Raw genomic sequence first — 19,907 nt, 5'->3', positions numbered from 1 at the left:
AATTCCATCACTATTCTTTCCTTTTCTTTGTACTTTTTTCTACTTTTTGATCGGCTGCAACTTCAAGTTTTGATGATGCTTGAGGATGATGAGAGAAAAAGAAGCGTCTTTTTTAAGGAACTCTTTCGTCTGATTTCGATGGAGAAAGATAATAATTACGAATAAAAATTATAAAAGATAAAGACTAAGGGTACCAAAGATTTAGAAAAATAAAAATAAATTGGTGAGTGCAGAAAAGTCTGAGGAATTTGCGGGGGCAATTGCAAATCTGATCGAACTTCAGTGTCTTATTCTTCCTATCATATGAATTGGGAGAGTATTTCAAATTCGTAGATCAATTTCAAAGGACAAAAAACAGTTACCCACTTCTACATTCATCTCTTCTTCCATTTACCCTAATCGAATCTACCCAACCTTGAAACGTACCATCCATCCTCCCCTTCTCATCTCTCAATTTGAGGAACCTATCAACAATCCCACTATCATTGCTCTCAAAAACCCTTTTGCTCACTATCGTTTCCATTATTTGATACCTAAAATCCATAATCCACCTGTTGATACACTTTTTTCTCTGCTGAAAAGTGAAAATAGAGAGGAGAAGGGGCAACCGTAGTAGACAGGAACCGATCTAAGGAGAACTTTATTGAATGGTTGAGATTAATCTCATGTGAATCTACGATTAAATGACAATATACGCATGAATAAGGTCACACAACGTACGTTCTACTACCACTCACCCCTATTATTATTATTATTATTATTATTATTATTATTAAGAGTTTATCTTGAGAGAGGCCAGCTACCTCCCGACAAGTCAGACACCATTGTTTCGTCTATAAAGCAAAACTCTATCCCATATTTATCTCGATCTCTTCCTCTTTTTCTATCCCTATTATTTTTCTTTTATTTTATTTTATTTTCTGATTATCTCGCACGTAACACAAAACCTCCTCCTCCTTTATAAATATTCATTGGATTGTGACTTGACTTTTAAAGAGCAGAAATCAGACTGAATCTACTTTCAAACATAACACTGCACATCAATTACGATATAAACTACAACCCCTTAATCAATAAAGCTTTCCATGTTTTGGTATAGAGAATTGATCATGATTAGACAAAGAGAACTTGAAACGGTATGAGATGCAAGATTTGATTTTACTCGTCGAGATTTGCACAGAACTTTCACGAAGAGGAGAGGGAGAAGACTATGGGATTTTGTTTCAAAATGAAATCCATTAACTTAGGGTTTTGTTTTGATTCAAGGTTGGTTCGGTACGTTTTGGTTTGATCGGTTCAATTGGTGTTGGTTGAAGAGAGTGACCTAAGTCACTTTTGAATCCCTTCTTTTAATTATAGCTGTTACATCATCATAAAGCCAGGTGTCGCTCCTAAGGGGCTGGGCAGGACAATGGTAGGAAATGTCTTGACAGTGAGGATCTGAAACCAGAATCTTAGGGTAGCCTGATTGAAAACGATCGGGACTAACAGACCGAACGGATCTACCAAATTAATTCAACATTCGCAACCAAGAAAATACTGCCGACTGCGGACTGCCGACTGCCGACTGCTGAATGTCGACAAATTTTTTACTTTTTTGGGGTTTTTACAAATGTTTCCTTGAAAATATCCATTTGTCCAAATGCCTCTTTACAACTTTTTTTAATTGTAAACTCCTTTTTATTTTCAAAATATTGTAGCACTTTGGTCCTGTCCGTTAATTTAGGACGTTAAATGTTATTTTCAAGGTATCTAATGACATCTAATGACCAAATATCCTTCTGATAAAAATCCATCAAAATGAAATAATAAAATGATCAAATTACCCTCATCTTCCCCAAATGGTTTAGGGTTTGAAATTAAAAATCAACCCTAAACCATTTGGGGAAGATAAACCCTAAAATCAAACCTCAACATTGAAGTTGCAATTAAGAAAGTTTTCCTTGAATCAAGACAAGGGATGAGGGAATTTGTTGGTGACATTGTTTGAAAGTTTCAAGTTCGAGATCGTATTCATTAGGGCAAAGAATGAATGTAGCACGCAATAAACGAAACCCAAAGAGAGAGAGAGAGATCAGACGACGCTCTAACCAATTTGGGTGTCAATACTGCCATTAGAACGACCAATGGAGAAAGCTTGGTTGGGAGAATCCAAAATCTAATCAAGAACTTATCAGGGAACTCCAGCAACTCCATCTGTTCGCATAGCTTGACTGCCCCTGAGGGCACTCGATTCAAACGATCGAGTCAGTATTTAACTTTTTGATGTTTAAGAAAATACTAATTGATCATGAGTCAGAATTTTTTTCTACGGATTTAGTCCAAGTTCTTCCGGGATTCGGAATTGATTATTCTATTTAGCAAAAGATCTACGGACTTATTAGTTTTTCCCAATTCAATTATTATTATGAAACCTCACACATGTTCTCAATTTCACCTCACTTCATTCCACCTGCAAGGTCGCAACCACTAGACTGAACCCAAGAGAGAAACTGAGAAACCCCTAACGTTTTTCACCTGTACAACACTTTGTTCTACCATAGAAAGTTCTGAAGAGAACTGCAGTGCTTTACCACTACCCTTGCCCAGACGGCGCATTTGCAGCTCATTTCTTCTTCTCTGCTACATCTCGTCCCGCAGTTTTCTTCCCCAACACTGTCTATAATCCCATAAGGTCACTAAATCCTTCTCTGGGTTTTCCTTTCTTATCTCTGTTGTTGCTGCAATTGGTATGTTTAATAAATTTTCAGCTCTGATTGAGTTGATCCGTAGGTTTTTGACATTGATTGTTTGATTGAATATTGTAGAAAAACTAATTTTTTCATATGGGTTTGAGTTTGTCACAGATAATCTTCTCTGCTACTGCAACTTCAATTTTGGAGGTTTGATTTTAGGGTTCATCTTCCCCAAATGGTTTAGGGTTTGATTTTCAGTTTCAAATCTTAAACCATTTGGGGAAGATGAGGGTAATTTGGTCATTTTATTATTTAATTTTGATGGGTTTTTATCAGATGGGTATTTTGGTCATTAGATACCCTAAAACTAACATCTAACATCCTAAAATAACAGACTGGACCAAAGTGCTACAATGTTTTGAAAATAGAGGAGAGTTTATAATTAGAAAAATTGTAGGGGGTATTTGGACAAATGAATATTTTTAGGGGGGCATTTGTAAAAAACCCTTTTTTTTTTTATTCTTCTTAAACTGCCGACTGTTGACATTCATTAAAAGGAAGAAGATAGCGTGCCCTTTATTTTATTTTTTTTGTAAGGAGAAAGTTTTCGTACACAATCGTGTAAACCGTGAATGTGAGAATGTGGGAGTTTCAAGGCATTAATTAATGGGTGAGTATTTATGACTTTTCCAACTTTTTGTGAGAGATCCTCTCACGTACATGGTTTACATGATCGTGTACGAAACCTTTCCCCTTTTTGTAAAGCATATTTTGTTCTAACTTCTAATTGCCTTTATCGCACGTACATGGGAAATTAAGGCAACCATTTGTCTAATCAAAATTACACTCATCGATGGAGGGAGAAAATGGGGTTCATACTGCATGAACAGCATGTGCTCACTGCAGTCTTCGTCATGGAAAAGAGGCAGCTACGCATCCAACTGAGAGCCTCAAGGGAGAGAGAGAGAGAGAGAGAGAGAGAGAGAGAGAGAGAGAGACTTGGAGGCATAGTTCAAGATCTTGTCTCGTCTCGTCATTTCGGGTAGATCGAGATTTTCGAAATATCCAAAATTTATCGAAATATGGTATTATTTTTTTTGTCATATTTCGGCAATCAATCTCGGTGGGTTTTTGGTCATATTATTAAGGCCTGGTATTTCATATACACCCTTATTTAAGTTAAATAAACATATTTAATTAAACTTTCATACTATAAAAAACAATAACTCAAAGTGGTGTTTTAGGTTTGCACCATTGATTGACAGTATATGATCGGACTCTGATGTATAAATAGTTAAATACACATTGTTTAAGTAATATATTCGACGAAATATACCGAAATTTGAACTTTTTTCATTCCGTATGATCATCTCGTCTCAACAGTGTCGAGGCATCTGATATATACCAAAATATCGGCGATATATTGTGAGATTTCGAACCATGCTTAGAGGGCCTAATTAGGGCTGAGATTTGTCCAATGTACCACAACTATCACACAATATTTACAAGGGAATCCGACGAAATCCGCATATAAGTTACAAGCGTGCTTCTCACGATCAATTTCTATTATCCAATACTCTTCTGTACGTATTGTGTGATAGATATAGGTGCGTGCCTGAGAAACCAATTCAAATTGCTCTTCCTCCTCCTCTTGGACTGAACTGCCAAGTTTGGCAGAAAGAAAGAAAGCAAAACACAATACGTAACGATAGAAGAAGAAAAAAATGGAGGTAAGTAGGGGAAGAAAATAAAATACATTTGAGTACAAGTCCACAAATAGATCCAAAAGGGAAAAAAAAAAAAAAAAAAGAAAAACTGATTGTCAGTAGGTAGGTTATAAAGGTGTTGTTACATATTTTCAATTGTGATAATAAAGGGATTGAGTTCTGTGTCCGTCCGACGACTGTGTAACACACGGTGCGCGGCTAGTGCTTCATCACGATCCATCCATTCACATTCACTCCCAGACGTTCAGTTTTGATTCGGCCCCCCACCGTGAGAGAATGCATGTTTGCTCGTGGGATAGGATCCAGCTTGCGGAGTCGTCGATAATTAACAACCAATCAATTCACCAATGTACGTGAGTCGTCATTGGACGAGTTGGGTGTTGGTTGTTAATTTGCTGAGACAAACACAAACAGCACTCACTCGTGTTGGTTTCTTGAGTTCTGCGATGAGGAATTAAGACGAGTCTACAGTGGATCCCTCAGATATATAGCAAGACTCAAAAGTTTACGATACTGACGTAAAATTTGAAATGGAACTTAATTTTTTAATCAAATCAAATCAAATGGATGATATTTCGCGTGACCGAATCAGATACACGTTTTATTGTCATTTTTAAAAATTTAAAAAAAAAAAAAAAAAAGAAGCATTTTTTTCACCTTTTCTCTCGATACTATGGTAGAAAACGCCCAAAAATTAGAAAAGTCTTCAGACCATAGTAAAAATGGCATTTTAAATAATGTTTTTTTGTCCCCGAAGTTTCAAAAGTGTTTTTTTTTTATTTTATTTTAGTAAAAAATTGGCACTGTTTGGGTAGAAAGAGACTATTCATTCATGCATGTCCAATGTCAGACAATGGAAAACGAAATACATAACAAAGATAGAGGACATGATAAACACAAGGAATGGACACATAGTATTCAAAACCAAGGAGTGAAAATTGACTCGGTCTCACATGCCATTGATTGGGTCATCCAGGCTAGGGGTTGGCTCATAAACACTTCCCTAGAGAACAAGCTGTAAACACAGCTAAGATTAGGCGAATGCACTAACATGCCAAGAAAAGGGTCCTCATACGTGCCGAAAAGAACAAATCTACACTGTCCACGTGCGCCGACATACTGCCACGTCCTACTTTCAAACAGATATGTCGGATAGGCAAAGGTCTGATGGATCGGCGAGTGAAACTTCAATTGATGGCAAGAAGACCACCAAAGTTGCTTCCACAAACTACTTTCGAAAAGATTTGCAAGGACCTGCTGGATCGGTGAGTGGAGCGACGTCCGGCGACAGAAGGTGGTCGGTGAAGATTGAACGACCGTTGAGTCATCCGAGCCGATGGGAACCACAGTGCCATCAGCACCAGAATCGGCTACACCTGCAAACACGCATAAAAACAAAAAAGAAACACCCTCTGGTAGCCCCTCATTGTTGTCCAAATAGAAACCAAAGATCAAAACCTGTATTTGGAATACACCAAAAGAGGTTGATTACGTTGACCCAAAAAAAAAAAAGAGAGGTTGATTACCGATAATGGCAACCCCCCCCCCCCCCCCCAACCCCCAATAAACCACACATAAACAGGGAGCTTCAGAGGGGGGAAAGGGGAAGGGATAGGGGTATGGCTGACGGCAGCGGCAGTGGGCATAAGCCCCTGTAGATTGATGGCCTTCTCCTTTCACATCATGCATTCAACGCCGTTGAAAGTTCGAGATGCAGCGATGAGTTCGTTGGCCTGAGAATTTGAGATCTGACAGATCGGCAGCGGCGACACATCATCATTAGAGCTGGCAGAATCTTGCTGCGCAGGGTACCTGTGCTCTCCGATGAAGGTCGTCCCACATCGGTAATCGAATCTGGCCAGCCCCATGCGATTCCAGCATGGTAAACATAAATTCGGCTGCAGCAAAGTAGCCGTCGGCAACTCGAAACTTGTGGCGTCGAAGGAAGAAGAACAGTCACCAACGTCGAGGGTTTCTGACGAAGTCAAGGCAAAAGAAATGATGGATCTGTCGTTTCTTCCCCAGGGCAGAAACGTTGGACTTGTCAGGACGATACATCGGGGAAGATAGAAGAAACGATGGACCTGTCATCTTCCCCAGGCAGATTTATCATCGTCTGTATCGTCGTCTTCATCGGCGTCTTCTTCGTTGGAGCTTCCCATGGTCATGATGGAAAGAAAGGAGAAAGAAAATCACGCACTAGGAGGAGCACTATACACGCACTAAGGCAGAGGTTCGAACACGCACGACGGTGGAAGGAGAACAATCACGCACTGCGGCGGATAAAAAAGAGAAAAAACCCTAGAGAGCATAACCCTAATAAGTATCTTTTAAAAAAAAAAACTACTTTAATGTTACAAAATTTTATAATCACACGTCAAATATTAATATGGGGAGAAAAGTTCTTTGCACGCCAATACACAGTAGGGGGCAAAATGATCCCCCGACCTCCATGAAAGGTGGAAATCTCACCACTTATAAGCCAATGTGTGTACTCTCATTGGTTGTTGTGCGCACGACCCCTACACTCCGCCCAAAAAGAATCCTCCCTCTTTTTAAATTCAAGCATTTAAAATCTATTCTATCCACGTTTTGAAAATATTTGGTTGAGTTTCTTTTATCATCCCATCTGAATTTTCAGAAGAAGCCTCAACTGGATCTCCTCTATTGTTATTGACAATGGGACTACTATCGAAGGGGACGACGCTATCAGGTCTGAAGCCATGAAATATTTTGCCAATATCTTTGGAATATGGCCATCCGCCGATCATCTCCCCTCTGCTGATCTACCCCCCCCCCCTCCCCCGCCCCCCTGAGAAAAGAATCCTTGATGATACTATCTCCTCCCTCTCATGGCCAGGCCCTTCACTTTCGCTAAGGAGATCAGAGTCGTGGTATTCAGTTACGATAATGATTCAGCAGCTCCAGGTGATGACGGTTTTGGTCCCAAAATTTTCAAATCTACATGAAGCGTTATTGGACCAACCCTTTGCTCAGCCATTTTGGACTTCTTCCAACACAAACGCCTTCTCAAGGAGCTCAAAGTCTCTCGCATGATCCTGATTCCCAAGTTTGATTCTGCCAATCACTTCCAAGACTTCAGACCCATCTCTGTTAGCCCAATTATCTATCGTTACATTGCCAAACTCCTTGGCAATACGTGATGGAATGCTAAAAGCAATCTCTGAATGTTGTGATTGCTTTCTGGTGGAATTTGATTGTAAAGAAGTTTATGCTTACATCACCGAAAGTAGTGCAACCAATGATTATGGATATTACCCACATTTCTTCTTATTTTTTTGGAATCTAATTTCTAGTTTATTTCTAGGGAGTGCAATTCTGTAGTAGACTCCTTAAATAGGAAGGCTCCGTTCGTTACGAGCAGGACGATTTGACCTATCTCCATTTCTTGGTTGACGGAACCTTGTAATTTGGCAACCACGAGCTTCGCTCGCTCTAATGAATAGATTTATGTTTACCCCAAAAAGAAAAGAAAAAAATCTTTCTTCCTATTCCTTTATGTGTTTGGTATTCTACTGCCGCGTGAATTGTAGCCAAAGTCGGAAGAAGAAAGAGAAAGGACCCGAGAGTCCTAGAGGATCAAAGGGGTTCCTAGTAATATCAGATTTCTACATTCACAAATTGATTACGGTTACCCAAAATTTTGGTGCTTCTTTATTCGAGAATGATATATAGAACTCCTAGTGATAAAAAGAGATCCAACGTGTGTCCTGTGATGATTTAGTTTATTGTTGTGCGTTGATATTAAATTATATCAAAGAAAATGTTGGGGGAATGGTTCCAGTTATTGTTGTTGGTAGATTATCCTTCGATCGACAATAAAACTTAAATCATCTAGGCACTTCTTCACATGAGAACAGTGAGTCAACATGAAATATGAAAAATAAAAATAACAAGGGCATGTAATTGACAATGTATTCAGATCGGGTATCCATTCTTTGCAAAACTAATATGATATCGTTATGTTACCAATATAGATTTGTTAGGGGTACGATGTCTTGTATTTCGTCACTTGATTTAAAGATTATATGAATATTTCGGTAAAATTCATGTATAGGGTTTCGCTATAAATATGTAGTGAGGGTTCTTTCTCTATAAAAGGAAATCTGAGAGGTGTGAAGATGAACGGCTATAACCATATTCTCCATTGATAGTGAAACCAATCTCATCTCACCATGGACATAGGCATTCTTGTCGAATCACGTAAATATTTGTATTTATTGTATGATTGGTGTTTGCGATTTCCATTCTTTTCTGCATTTCGTTTTCAACAAGATTGGCCGTATCGGACCAGTTTATCCCTGATTTTCTTTAAAAATGAGGATTTTTTTTACTAATTTACCCTTTTTCTGTATTGTTTCACCAATATGATATCGACACAATACTGAGACTGGTGAGTTGTAATGCCGATACGTTCGCTCGATACAGAAACTGCTTTGTCAAAGCTTTCAAATTAAACTTTAACACTTTCTAGGTTAAGCTTTAAGCAGTTGGGACTTGGGACATAATTATAGTGAGTTAGTTACTGTTGCGTGTGAAAACCTCCGATGCTCGGTTGGCCCACGGATGAGCCTGCAAAAACCAAACGATGAGCACAAAAGAGCCGGTGTGGCTCCTGCCAAGGACTCTCCGACACTCAAGTTAGGTCTCCAATGCAACAGCATAACTGCGTAGTGAAAGCCAGATGAGGAATGGTGCTCCATACCTGGGTATTTATAGAGTGAGGATGAGATGAGGCGGTTGGAAGAGTCCTAGTATGGAAGGAGTCCTTCTTTCGGAAGGTTCTCTCGCGTAGAGCAGAGTGGAGAGCTATTCTCGGGGTCGGGCACTTATTAAGGTAAGAGTCCATGTAGAGTGTGATTCCGTGTTGCGCTGGGATCGTGGCTCGATCCTTATCCCGTGATTCTCAGGATGCGCTGATGTGGCCCGGAGATCCCCGGTGGGGCGCTATGGCAGCTTCAGTGGAGGAGGGCTCGGCCTGGGAGGTCGGCTTAGGAGGGCGGCATGGTAGGTCGGCCTTGGCCGTCACCTCGGCCTGGGAGGTCTGCCCGAGAGGTTGGTCTCGGCAATAAGCTCGGCCAGGAGTTTATGGTTGACCTGTATGAGCTCGGCTCGGAGCTCGGCCTCCGACACTGGCCAGCTTGCGCAAGTCTGGCTCTGTCAGGTGACTTATCGGAGACGGGGTCGGCCCGATTTTCGGCTCGGTTCAATTCGGTTCTCGAACTGAGGTCAGGTCGGCCATGTGGTGGCCTTTGATAGGTGGGGTGTTTTATGCCTCATCACAGGCCCCCCCACTCATCAGGGGTCGGCTCGACACTGATGAGTGAAGTTTCCAGGTCTGCTTGTCTGGAAGGTTTTTGCGATCGAGTCGAGCTTATTTTTTGCCATGGATTTGACATTTCACGGCTTAACGGTTGGACGTCAGTGCCACGTCAGCAGAGTCATTATGGCAGGCTCGGGAATTCAAAACGTCCTTTGATCTGGGCCGTTGAATTATGCTGAGCTCTACAAGGTCGTTGGATCAGCTCAACCCAAGAGTTATAAATAGGCGACTCCTAACTATTCATTCTTCACTGCTCCAAGTTATTGACTTCTCGGCAAGCTCGGATTCTTCAGCTCTGTAGCACTCGGTGCTTTCTGGTTCGTGATCAGCTCAGCCTTCGCTTCATTCGCACTCAGCTCATCCTTAGCTCTTCTTCAACCAGTAAGTCTTCTCCTCCCAGTATGTTAGTTGGTAGTAGTCCCATGGGTGAGCTGTTCGTCGGGGTGGCAGAGGGCGCGAGTCCGAGCCGAGAGCTCCACGCTCGTTCTCCCACCATAGACCTGTTGGGCTCGACTTCGGATGAACCCGATGTAGTGGAGCCTCGTCAGACCGAGGTGGCCGAGCCTCCGTTGCTCCTGGAGTTCGACCACGCGGCCCAACCAATCGTCGCAGACCGAGCCGAGAACTCTGGGTCGTCCTCATCCGATGAGGAGTCAAGTGAGGAGATTCGTCCGAAGTGGGGGTTGGCTCGGTCAGCTCGTCCACTAATGCCCCTGAGCTCGAAGAAGGGAGTGTCGGCACCGTTTCGAGCACGATCACAGATGCCGACCTCGACTATCTGAGGATGACCTATGCCATCCTTGAGGACATTCAGCTCCGAGCTCCTAACCGCGGGGAGATGGCCTGCTTCATCAGGCCCGGTGAGGTGGCTTTGTACGAGACGCCTTTCAAGTACGCGTTCAGGCTCCCTGTCCTCGGCTTGGTGGACCAGATCTTGGACCACTTCCACCTGTCCCCTGGTCAACTGGTGTCAAACTCTTGGCTGGCCGTGTACGGCTTCTACGCCCTATTTTACGAGATGGGCCGAGGTGCAAGCGTGGCGCTTTTCTCTCGGCTCTTTTTCTTACAGAAGTCTCCAGAGAAGGGATGGTACTATTTCAGCCACCGATCTGGGAAGAGTGCGGCCCTGGGCAGCCACAAATTTTTGGTCGGCACGCCGACCTTCAATAAGTATTGGAAGCCTCATTTTTTCTTTACTTCCATTCCAAACAGCCCTCTCGGAACCAAGTAGAAGGAGATGAACTTGAACTACGTCAATAGGGTACTGTCCCTAACAGTGAACGAGCTGACCTCGCTTGATCTAATCCCCCAATGTCCGCCCTTTGACGTCCTTCGACTTCAGGACGAGGGGTTTCTTCAAAGGTGGCACATGACCCCTGGTAGGAGCCCGAGTTGAGCCCGTTTCTATTCCCGAGCTGACCTCCTTATTTAGTCTTCATTTCTTTTTTAATTTGTTTTTGACGTTTGGTTTCTCTTGCAGTGGTTAGCCATATTCCCCCTATGGATACAGGTCAACTAAGGGCCGAGACCCTTGCGGACCGAAGGAAGAAAAATGCTGAAAAGAAGTCCCGGGGCAAGTCCTCCAAGGCCCCCAAGGGCAAGGCCGTGTTGCCGAGCCCGCCCGACGCTGTGGTCGGCCTTGAGACCAAAAAGGGTACGGGCCCAGCGGGGTCTCCAAGGAAAGGGAAGGGCCGAAAAGGCGAGAGGAGCCCGCCGAAAGAGGCCAAACGTCAGAAGCTCTCGGTCAATCTGACAAGTGGTGGTCTTCCGCCCGTGGCTTCTTCCCCCAACATTTCCCGCTATGTCTTGGGGAGGGCCTCGGCCAACAACGTTCCGGTGAGGCCGACCTGGCGCCTCTTCCTAGGGGGCTCGACATTGACGTCAGCTGCGCATGCCAAGGAATGGCTGGATGCAGGTCGGCTCCCGGTCGACAGGGAGAAACTCGAGGCGCTGTCTGACCCCGAGCTCCTCTCCACCCTGTTCCAGGATTTCAACATGGTAAGTTTTATGCTCGACTCTTATGATTAGATTCGACCTGTGTAATCTGTCCTGAGTTTTGTTCTCATGCTTTTTTGCAGGGCTTCGCCAAGGCAGTGGAGACTATGCTTCGCTTTGAGCGGCTCTTGATCGAGAACCACTCCTTGGGAGTCCAGTGCAAGAAAGCCTACCAGGATGCCCAGGATGCCGTTTAGAGGCGTCGGGAGACCCAAGAGAAGCTTACTGCAGCTGAGGCCGAGGTGGAGAGCTCTAATGTCGAGGTGATCAGGCAGAAAGAGAAGGTCCGGGCTCTGCAGGCTCAACTCGCTGAGGCAAGGGAGAAGGCCAAGGAAGGCCAAGGAAGACCTGGCCCGAGGCGATCAGCGACTATCTCCAATTGAAGGAGTACGCTGATGTGTGCCATGAGATCAGGAAGCCTCCCCATGCCGAAGGTTTTGAGGTAGGCCGCGCTGATCTCTTGGCCGAGATCAGAGCGATCTATCCTGATCTCAATCTCTCTCGTTTTGACGATGACACGACTACTTTTGCCGGGGAGTTGGGAGATGAGGAGGGAGCCGAGGTCACCCAGGCTCTGCCCATTGAGGAAGCTACGCGGACCGACCTCTTCGTCCTTGACGCTGAACCCCAAGACCCCCTTGCCGAGCCTACCCCCGCGGTGTTGCTGAGGTCGCCTCCAAGTCCACCGCCGAGGAGATTGAGATGTAAAAAATTGTTGTGTTTTTTTTTTTTTTAAGTGGTCGAACGGCCCTCATTGTAACCACGCCTAGCGGTCGGCCTATACTGAATAAAAGATCTATTTTTGCCAGAATTTGTCCAAGTATTTTAGCTCGGCATTCTTAGCCTTCTTTTCCTTGTGTATATTGTTCCATTTGAGGTTGTGGCCGAACTACCGACTCGTTCCGCTAGCCGAGCTTAGGGACTTGTCTATTTTTTACCCATGCTTCACGTGGTCGATGGCTCGGCCATACCATGCCCGAGGTCAAGGTGATTTTCGCTTTGGTTAGTTAATTCGCCATTCCCATCTGTCCGATTGGACAGGCTATCATATAAGCAGACGCGTAGCCGAGCGGCCTTCCTGGCCGAACATAATGCCTTAGCTTAGTTTCAAACTTTGTTAGGCTCGGCCAAGGGGGGAGTTTGCTCTTGAGAGGTCGGTCAGGTCTATGAGGACCGCTCTTACGACTTGGTTGCCGATCTATGAGGGTCGGTCTTCGAGGTCAGCCAGGTCTATGAGGACCGGTCTTACGACTTGGTTGTCGACCTATGAGGGCCGGTCTTCGAGGTTGGCCAGATCTATGAGGACCGATCTTACGACTTGGTTGCCGACCTATGAGGGCCGGTCTTCGAGGTCGGCCAGATCTATGAGGACCGGTCTTACGACTTGGTTGCCGAACTATAAGGGCCGGTCTTCGAGGTCTGCCAGATCTATGAGGACCGGTCTTACGACTTGGTTGCCGACCTATGAGGGTCAGTCTTCGAGGTCGGCCAGGTTTATGAGGACCGGTCTTACGACTTGGTTGCCGACCTATGAGGGCCGGTCTTTGAGGTCGGCCAGGTCTATGAGGACCGATCTTACGACTTGGTTGTCGACCTATGAGGGCAGATCTTTGATGTCGGTCAAATCTATGAGGACTGGTCTTACGACTTGGTTACGACCTATGAGGGCCGGTCTTTGAGGTCGGCCAGGTCTATGAGGACCGGTCTTACGACTTTAATTTAGGAGCTTGCAAATACGTTAAGTGGTGGAGAAAAACTTTATTTAATTGAATCAAACGTCGGGGCTGAAGCTGAATACAAGCATGATCAGTTATTAAAAAAATTTCTTCAAATTTTTTGAGTTCCAAGGTCTCGGTACCTTCTTGCCCCCCGGAGTCTACAAGCGATACGTCCCAGGGCGAATTTGCTTGGAGACTATGTACGGGCCTTCCCAATTTGGTGCTAACTTTCCTTGCTGCCTTGGCTGGGATGCGCTGAGCTTTCTGAGGACAAGGTCCCCTTGACGGAAGTGCCGCTCTTTTACTATTGAGTCATAGTACTTTGTCGTCCTCTGTTGGTATGCCGTGTTCCGGAGTAGTGCATTTTCTCGAACTTCGTCGAGGAAATCCAGGTTGGCTCTTAGTCAATCTTCGTAGGTCTTCTCATCGAAGTTGAGCACTCGATACGACGATGCCATAATTTTGACCGGGGCGAGGGCTTCGGTCCCATAAGTGAGGCGAAAAGGGCTCTCCCCGATTGGTGTTCTTACTGTCGTCCTATAAGCCCATAGGACACTTGGGAGCTCTTCCACCCATCTTCGTTTGGCCTCATCTAACCTTCTCTTAATGCCGGCAAGTAATGTTCAGTTGAACATTTCTACTTGTCCATTTTCTTGTGGATGAGCTACTGAGACGGGTCGAAAGTCGATGTAGAAGTGTTCGCAGAACTCTCAGAAGGCCGGGTTGTTGAATTGCGTGCCATTATTTGTGATGAGCACTTTCGGTAGCCTGAATCGGTAGATAACCTTATCTCGAAAGAATTTCTCCATGTTCTTCTCGGTGATGGTTGCAAGGGGCTCGGCCTCGACCCATTTGGTGAAGTAATCGATCGCCACTACCACGTACTTCCTATTTTCCGTTGTCGGGGTGAAATCTCTGAGAATATCCATTCCCCACATAGCGAAAGGGATTGGGCTTAGCATGGAGGTCAGCTTTGTTGCTGGTCGGCTCGGGATTGGTGCAAACAGCTGGCACTTCTCGCACGTCTTCACATACCTCATGGCCTCTTCTTGCACTCTTGGCCAATAGAATCCTTATCGAAGTATCTTGTATGCGAGAGCTCGGCTACCCATGTGACTCTCGTATATTCCCTCATGTACCTCGGCCAAGGTATACTCAGCTCCCTTTGGTCCAAGGCAACGGAGAAGAGGGGCCGAGATTGCTCTTTTATAGAGCACTCCGTCGATCATGGTGTACTTAGCAGCTCGAATCTTGACCTTCCTTGCTTCGTCTCAATTCTCCGGGAGCAGGTCATTCTCCAAGTAGTTGACAATGGGGTCCAACCAGGTCAGCCCGTCCTCTTCAATATGCTTTACGCTTTCTTCTTATAAGGAGGGCTTCTCCAAGATCTCTATGTACACTGATCAGCTCAGATATTGGAGGTCGACGTTGGCCAACTTTGACAAGGAGTCAGCCGCGGCATTCTCTTTTCTTAGTATTCAAGTTATCTCAAAGTGCTTGAGTTTGGAAATCAGATCTCGTGCTCGGCTCAAGTAAGCTATCATCCTTTCGTCTTTCGCCTCATAGTCTCCATTGACCTGGTTGACCATGGGTTGGGAGTCTCCTCGCACCTTCAACCTCTTTACGCCCATTGCTTTGCTGACTCGAAGTCCGGCTAGGAGGGCTTCATACTCGGCCTCATTATTCGAGGCGGGAAACTTGAACCTCAGGGCATATTGGATCAGAAACCCTTCGGGGCTTATCAGGATCAGGTCGATCCCGCTTCCTCCGGAGTTGCTTGAGCCATCGACATTCATGGTCCAAGTCGGGTAGGCCGTAGCCCCAACCTCTTCTATTGTCTTTTCTTCCCCGACTTCTAGGTCGGGCCCTGTGCATTCGGCGATGAAGTCGGCAAGGGCTTGTCCTTTTATCGCCATCCTCGAACGATAGCTTATATTGTATTCACTCAGCTCAACCGCCCAGGTGATCAGCCGTCCCGAAACGTCGGGTTTGTGCAATATCTTCTTGAATGGCTGGTCGGTCAGTACCGCGATCGGATGTGCTTAGAAGTACAGCCTTAGTTTCCTTGCGGCCGTAACAAGAGCGAATGCTACTTTCCCAAACCCGGAGTATCTTGTCTCGGCGTCGACAAGAACATGGCTGATGTAGTATATGGGTCTTTGAGTTCGACTTTCTTCCCTAATCAACACCGTGCTGACCGCTACAGGGGTAGCAGCTAAGTAAACTTGAAGCTCCTCTTTTGGCTCAGGTCGGCTGAGAAGAGGCGGGTTCTCCAAATATTTCTTCAGCTCTTCAAATGCTTCCTGGCATTCGTCCGACCAGATAAAGTCCTTCGGGTTCCGGATATTCTTGAGGGCCTTAAAGAATGGTAGGCACTTGTCGCCCGATCTCGACATGAATCGTGCCAACACCACCACTCGTCCGTTTAGCCTCTGTACTTCTCGGATCGTCCTTCGAGGGCTCATCTCTTGGATGGCCCTGATTTTTACCGGATTGGCTTCAATGCCTCTGACAGAGACCATGAAGCCAAGGAACTTTCCCGAGGTCACGCCGAATGCACACTTGGCGGGGTTCAACTTCATTTGGTTCTTCCTCAATACGCCAAAGGCTTCTTCCAGGTCGGCCAAGTGGTGTTCGGCCTTCAAGCTCTTCACTAACATGTTGTCCACGTAGACTTCCCTGTTTCTTCCGATTTGCTCGCGGAATATATAGTTCACGAGCCGCTGGTATGTCGCTCCGGCGTTTTTCAATCCGAACGGTATGACCTTGTAGCAAAAATTTTCTTGGTCAGTTCGGAATGTCGTGTATGACTCGTCCTCCTCATGCATCTTGATTTGGTTATAGCCGGAATACGCATCCATGAAACTCAGCATCTCGTGACCTGCTGTGGCATCGATCAAGAGGTCGATTCAAGGTAGCGGGTACTCATCTTTTGAACAAGCCTTGTTGAGGTCGGTGTAGTCGACACACATCCTCCACTTCCCGTTCAGCTTGGGGACCATGATGACGTTAGCCAACCAGGTCGGGAATTTTTCTTCTCGGATGAACCCTGATCAATGAAGCTTCTCCACCTCTTCTTTGATAGCTGTTTGTCGATCAAGTGCGTAGTTCCTTCTCTTCTGCCGAATTGGTTTTCGACCTGGATCTACGTGGAGTCGGTGTTTAGCTATATGCCTGGGTATACCCGTCATGTCGGCAGCCGACCAGGCAAAGACATCGACGTTCACCCTTAAGAAAGCTCCGAGCCGATTCCTTTGATCTTCATTCAGTAATGATCCGAGTTGGACCACCTTTGCTGGGTCATCTTCGCTAAGATGAAATGGGGTAAGGTCTTCCACGGGTCGTCCTCTCCTCTCGATAAGCTCATCCCGCTGATCCTCAGGGGGGTGTTCGACGCACATTGCCATTCCTCGAACATTGCCTTTGTTTTGCTTGACAAAAGTAGCATAGCACTCTCGCACCTTCTTCTGGTAGCCTCGGACCTCGTCGACACCGTTCTCGGTGGGGAACTTCATCTTCAAGTGAGTCGGGGAGATGATGGCTTGGAGAGCGGTCAATGAAGGACGACCGAGTATGGCATTGAAAGCCACTACCGATCGTACTGCCATAAATTTGACCTGGATCGTCGCCTGGCATGGAGCTTGCCCAATCGTGACCAATAGGTCGATTGAGCCCTTGATGGTCGCGGCAACTCCCAAGAATCCGTGAAGTGAGGTGCCTTCCGGCTTGAGCGCTTCATCGCCGAAGCCAAATTGTCGGTATGCGTATAGTAACATAAGGTCCACGGATGCGCCGGTATCGACCAATACACGGTGGATGGGTCTCTTTGTAATTTTTACCTGCACCATTAAAGCATCGTCATGAGGTAAACTTATACCTTCGAGGTCGGACTCGGTGAAGGAGATCGTCGCCGCTGGCTTGAGCTTCTTGGTGGGCATCTCGGCAACTCCGACGAACCGTGTGTTTGCTTTAGCCTTTCGAGTAGTCTCTTGCCCGGGCCCTCCGAGGATAGTGTATATGGGAGCTCCCTTGTCACTGCTCGGCCCGGACCCGTCCTCTTTCTTCTCAGCTCAGACTTTATCTTCATCTCGTTCGACTCGCCTATTTTCGGGCCTCGGCTCGACTCTTCTTTGATCCCGCTCTTCAGGCCGCCGACCCCCACGCTCTTCAGGGCCTCCCTTGACATATCACTTCAAATGGCCCGCTTTGATCAGCTCTTCGATTTCTCTTTTCAGCTGATAACAATCCTCGGTGTTGTGACCGGTGTCCTTGTGGAACTGATAATATTTGTTGGGATTCTGAGATGACCCCGCTTGCATCGGTCGGGGTCGGCGGATGTACCCCCCGTCCTGTATTTGCATCAAAATCTCCTTGTGCGAGGTATTCAATGGGGTGTAATCGGGGCTCCGAGCTCAATCCGACCTGTCGGCTCGACGATCCGTCCTGGGCCATTTGTCTTCCCTACGGTTGTTTGTTGTCGGCCTTTTCTTGTCGGGTCGGCCTTCATTTCCCTTCCGGGCCTGGAGAACCTCGGCCATATTTACAAATTCATTACACCTCTCCAAGTGCTCGGCCAGGTTTCTAGTTGGCTTCCTGGCCAAGTCCTTGATGAGGTCCATGTTGGCGAGCCCGTTGCTCATAGCCATATGGGCCGTGGCCTCATCCAAATCCATGATGTCTAAGGATTCCTTGTTGAAGCGGGAGACGAAAGCTCGGATCGACTCGTCGGGCCTTTGCTTCACGCTGAGGAGGTTGACTGTTGTCTTCTTATGTTTCATACTACTCTGGAAGCGCGTGACGAAGGCTCGACAGAGTTGAGCGAAGCTTGTTATGGAGTTCGACGGCAACCAGGAGAACCATGAGGTCGCTGTACCCTTGAGGGACGCCGGGAAAGCCCGACAAGAAACAATCTCAGTTCCCCCATACATGGTCATCATCGCATTGAAGTAGTTGATGTGATCCTTCGGGTCGGTCATCCCGTCATAGCGGTCGAAGGGAGGAGGTTTGAACCCGATCGGCAGTGGCGCTGTCATGATCTCAGGAGGATAGGGGTGACGCCCGACCAGCGAATAGGCGTCCAAGGTCGCTTGTTTTTTCAATCCCTCCACTTGCTCTGCCAAGTCTCGTAGCCGCCTCTCCAGCTCGGTTTCAGGTGCTTGGCCAATCAGCTCATCCACCCGGTACAAATTGTTTTGCTCGCTCGGCCTAGGTCGACCATTTGGCTCCTCAGCCCGAGGTCGGTAGGCTCGGTCGTCCAGTTGTGGTCGGCCATTTTGGTCAGCTCGGTCTGCACCCTCCTTCCTTGTTCTTCTTTCCTCCTCGAAGTTTGACCCACGGGGGCTCCCCTGTTGTTCTTCTTGGGCAGGCGAGCTTTGACGCCGGGGGGTATGACGAGATCCTTCTCCTTGTCTCGCAGCGCGTCTTTCATTCGGCTCTTTCCCTTGTTCTTGGACTCTCCTCGGCTGTCCGTCCTCTCCGAACCGTCCAGAAAATACCGACCTCCTCGCCACCAAGCCTGCTGGTTCGATTTCCTGCCCTATTCCTGGGCTTCGGAGATGCTCTTACTCATCCCGTCGAGCGCCTCTGCTAGGGCGCGGAGGAGGAGTCTTCTGACGAGAAGGGTGTGAGGACGCGGCTCGGCTAGGCTCGGCCCTACACTGGCCACCATTTTGCTGTAAATTTCTCTCTGCGCGGACTGGGACTGGAGGGGGCGCAACCAGTGGTTGGCCCATCAGCCCGTCTCGGACCATCTGGTTCATGAAGGTACGCAGCATCTCATTGGTGTGGAGCATCTCCAACTGCAAGTTCATAACTTGTCGATTATTTGTCGGGGCTTCGGGGTTCAAACTCTCCGGTAAGGGCGGCGGCGCAGGTAGGCCTAGCCCGCCCAAGTTTGGCTTGGCCTGTACCCGGTCAGTCACGGCTGTGGCTAGCACATCTCCCCCATTCCCACCCTCTAGTGGGGGAATGGGACTGATCATGGTGCCCATGATGGGCTGCGCATCCCCTGCCCAAGGGGGTCTTCTGTTTATCCCCTGCTGCGAGGCTTCGGGGGGGTGATCGCCTCGTCTACCCAACGGGTTGTGGCTCATCCGTACGGGAAGTCAAGCCATGCTGCCCTGATCTCGTGTGCACCATTATTGCTACTCTTGAAGTTGGTAGAAACGACGATGGCCTGCTGATGTCATTCCCACAGACGACGCCAAATCTGTTGCGTGTGGAAACCTCCGATGCTCGGTTCGCACACGAATGAGCCTGCAAAAACCAAGCGATGAGCACAAAAGAGCCAGTGTGGCTCCGGCCAAGGACTCTCCGACGCTCAAGTTAGGTCTCCAATGCAACAGCGTAACTGCGTAGTGAAAGCCAGATGAGGAATGATGCTCCATACCTGGGTATTTATAGAGTGAGGATGAGATGAGGCGGTTGGGAGAGTCCTAGTGTGGAAGGA

Source organism: Telopea speciosissima, chromosome 1 (assembly GCF_018873765.1).
Source record: "Telopea speciosissima isolate NSW1024214 ecotype Mountain lineage chromosome 1, Tspe_v1, whole genome shotgun sequence".
NCBI lineage: Eukaryota > Viridiplantae > Streptophyta > Magnoliopsida > Proteales > Proteaceae > Telopea > Telopea speciosissima.
The sequence above is the reverse complement of the archived record's forward strand: the minus strand, read 5'-3'. Positions refer to the sequence as shown.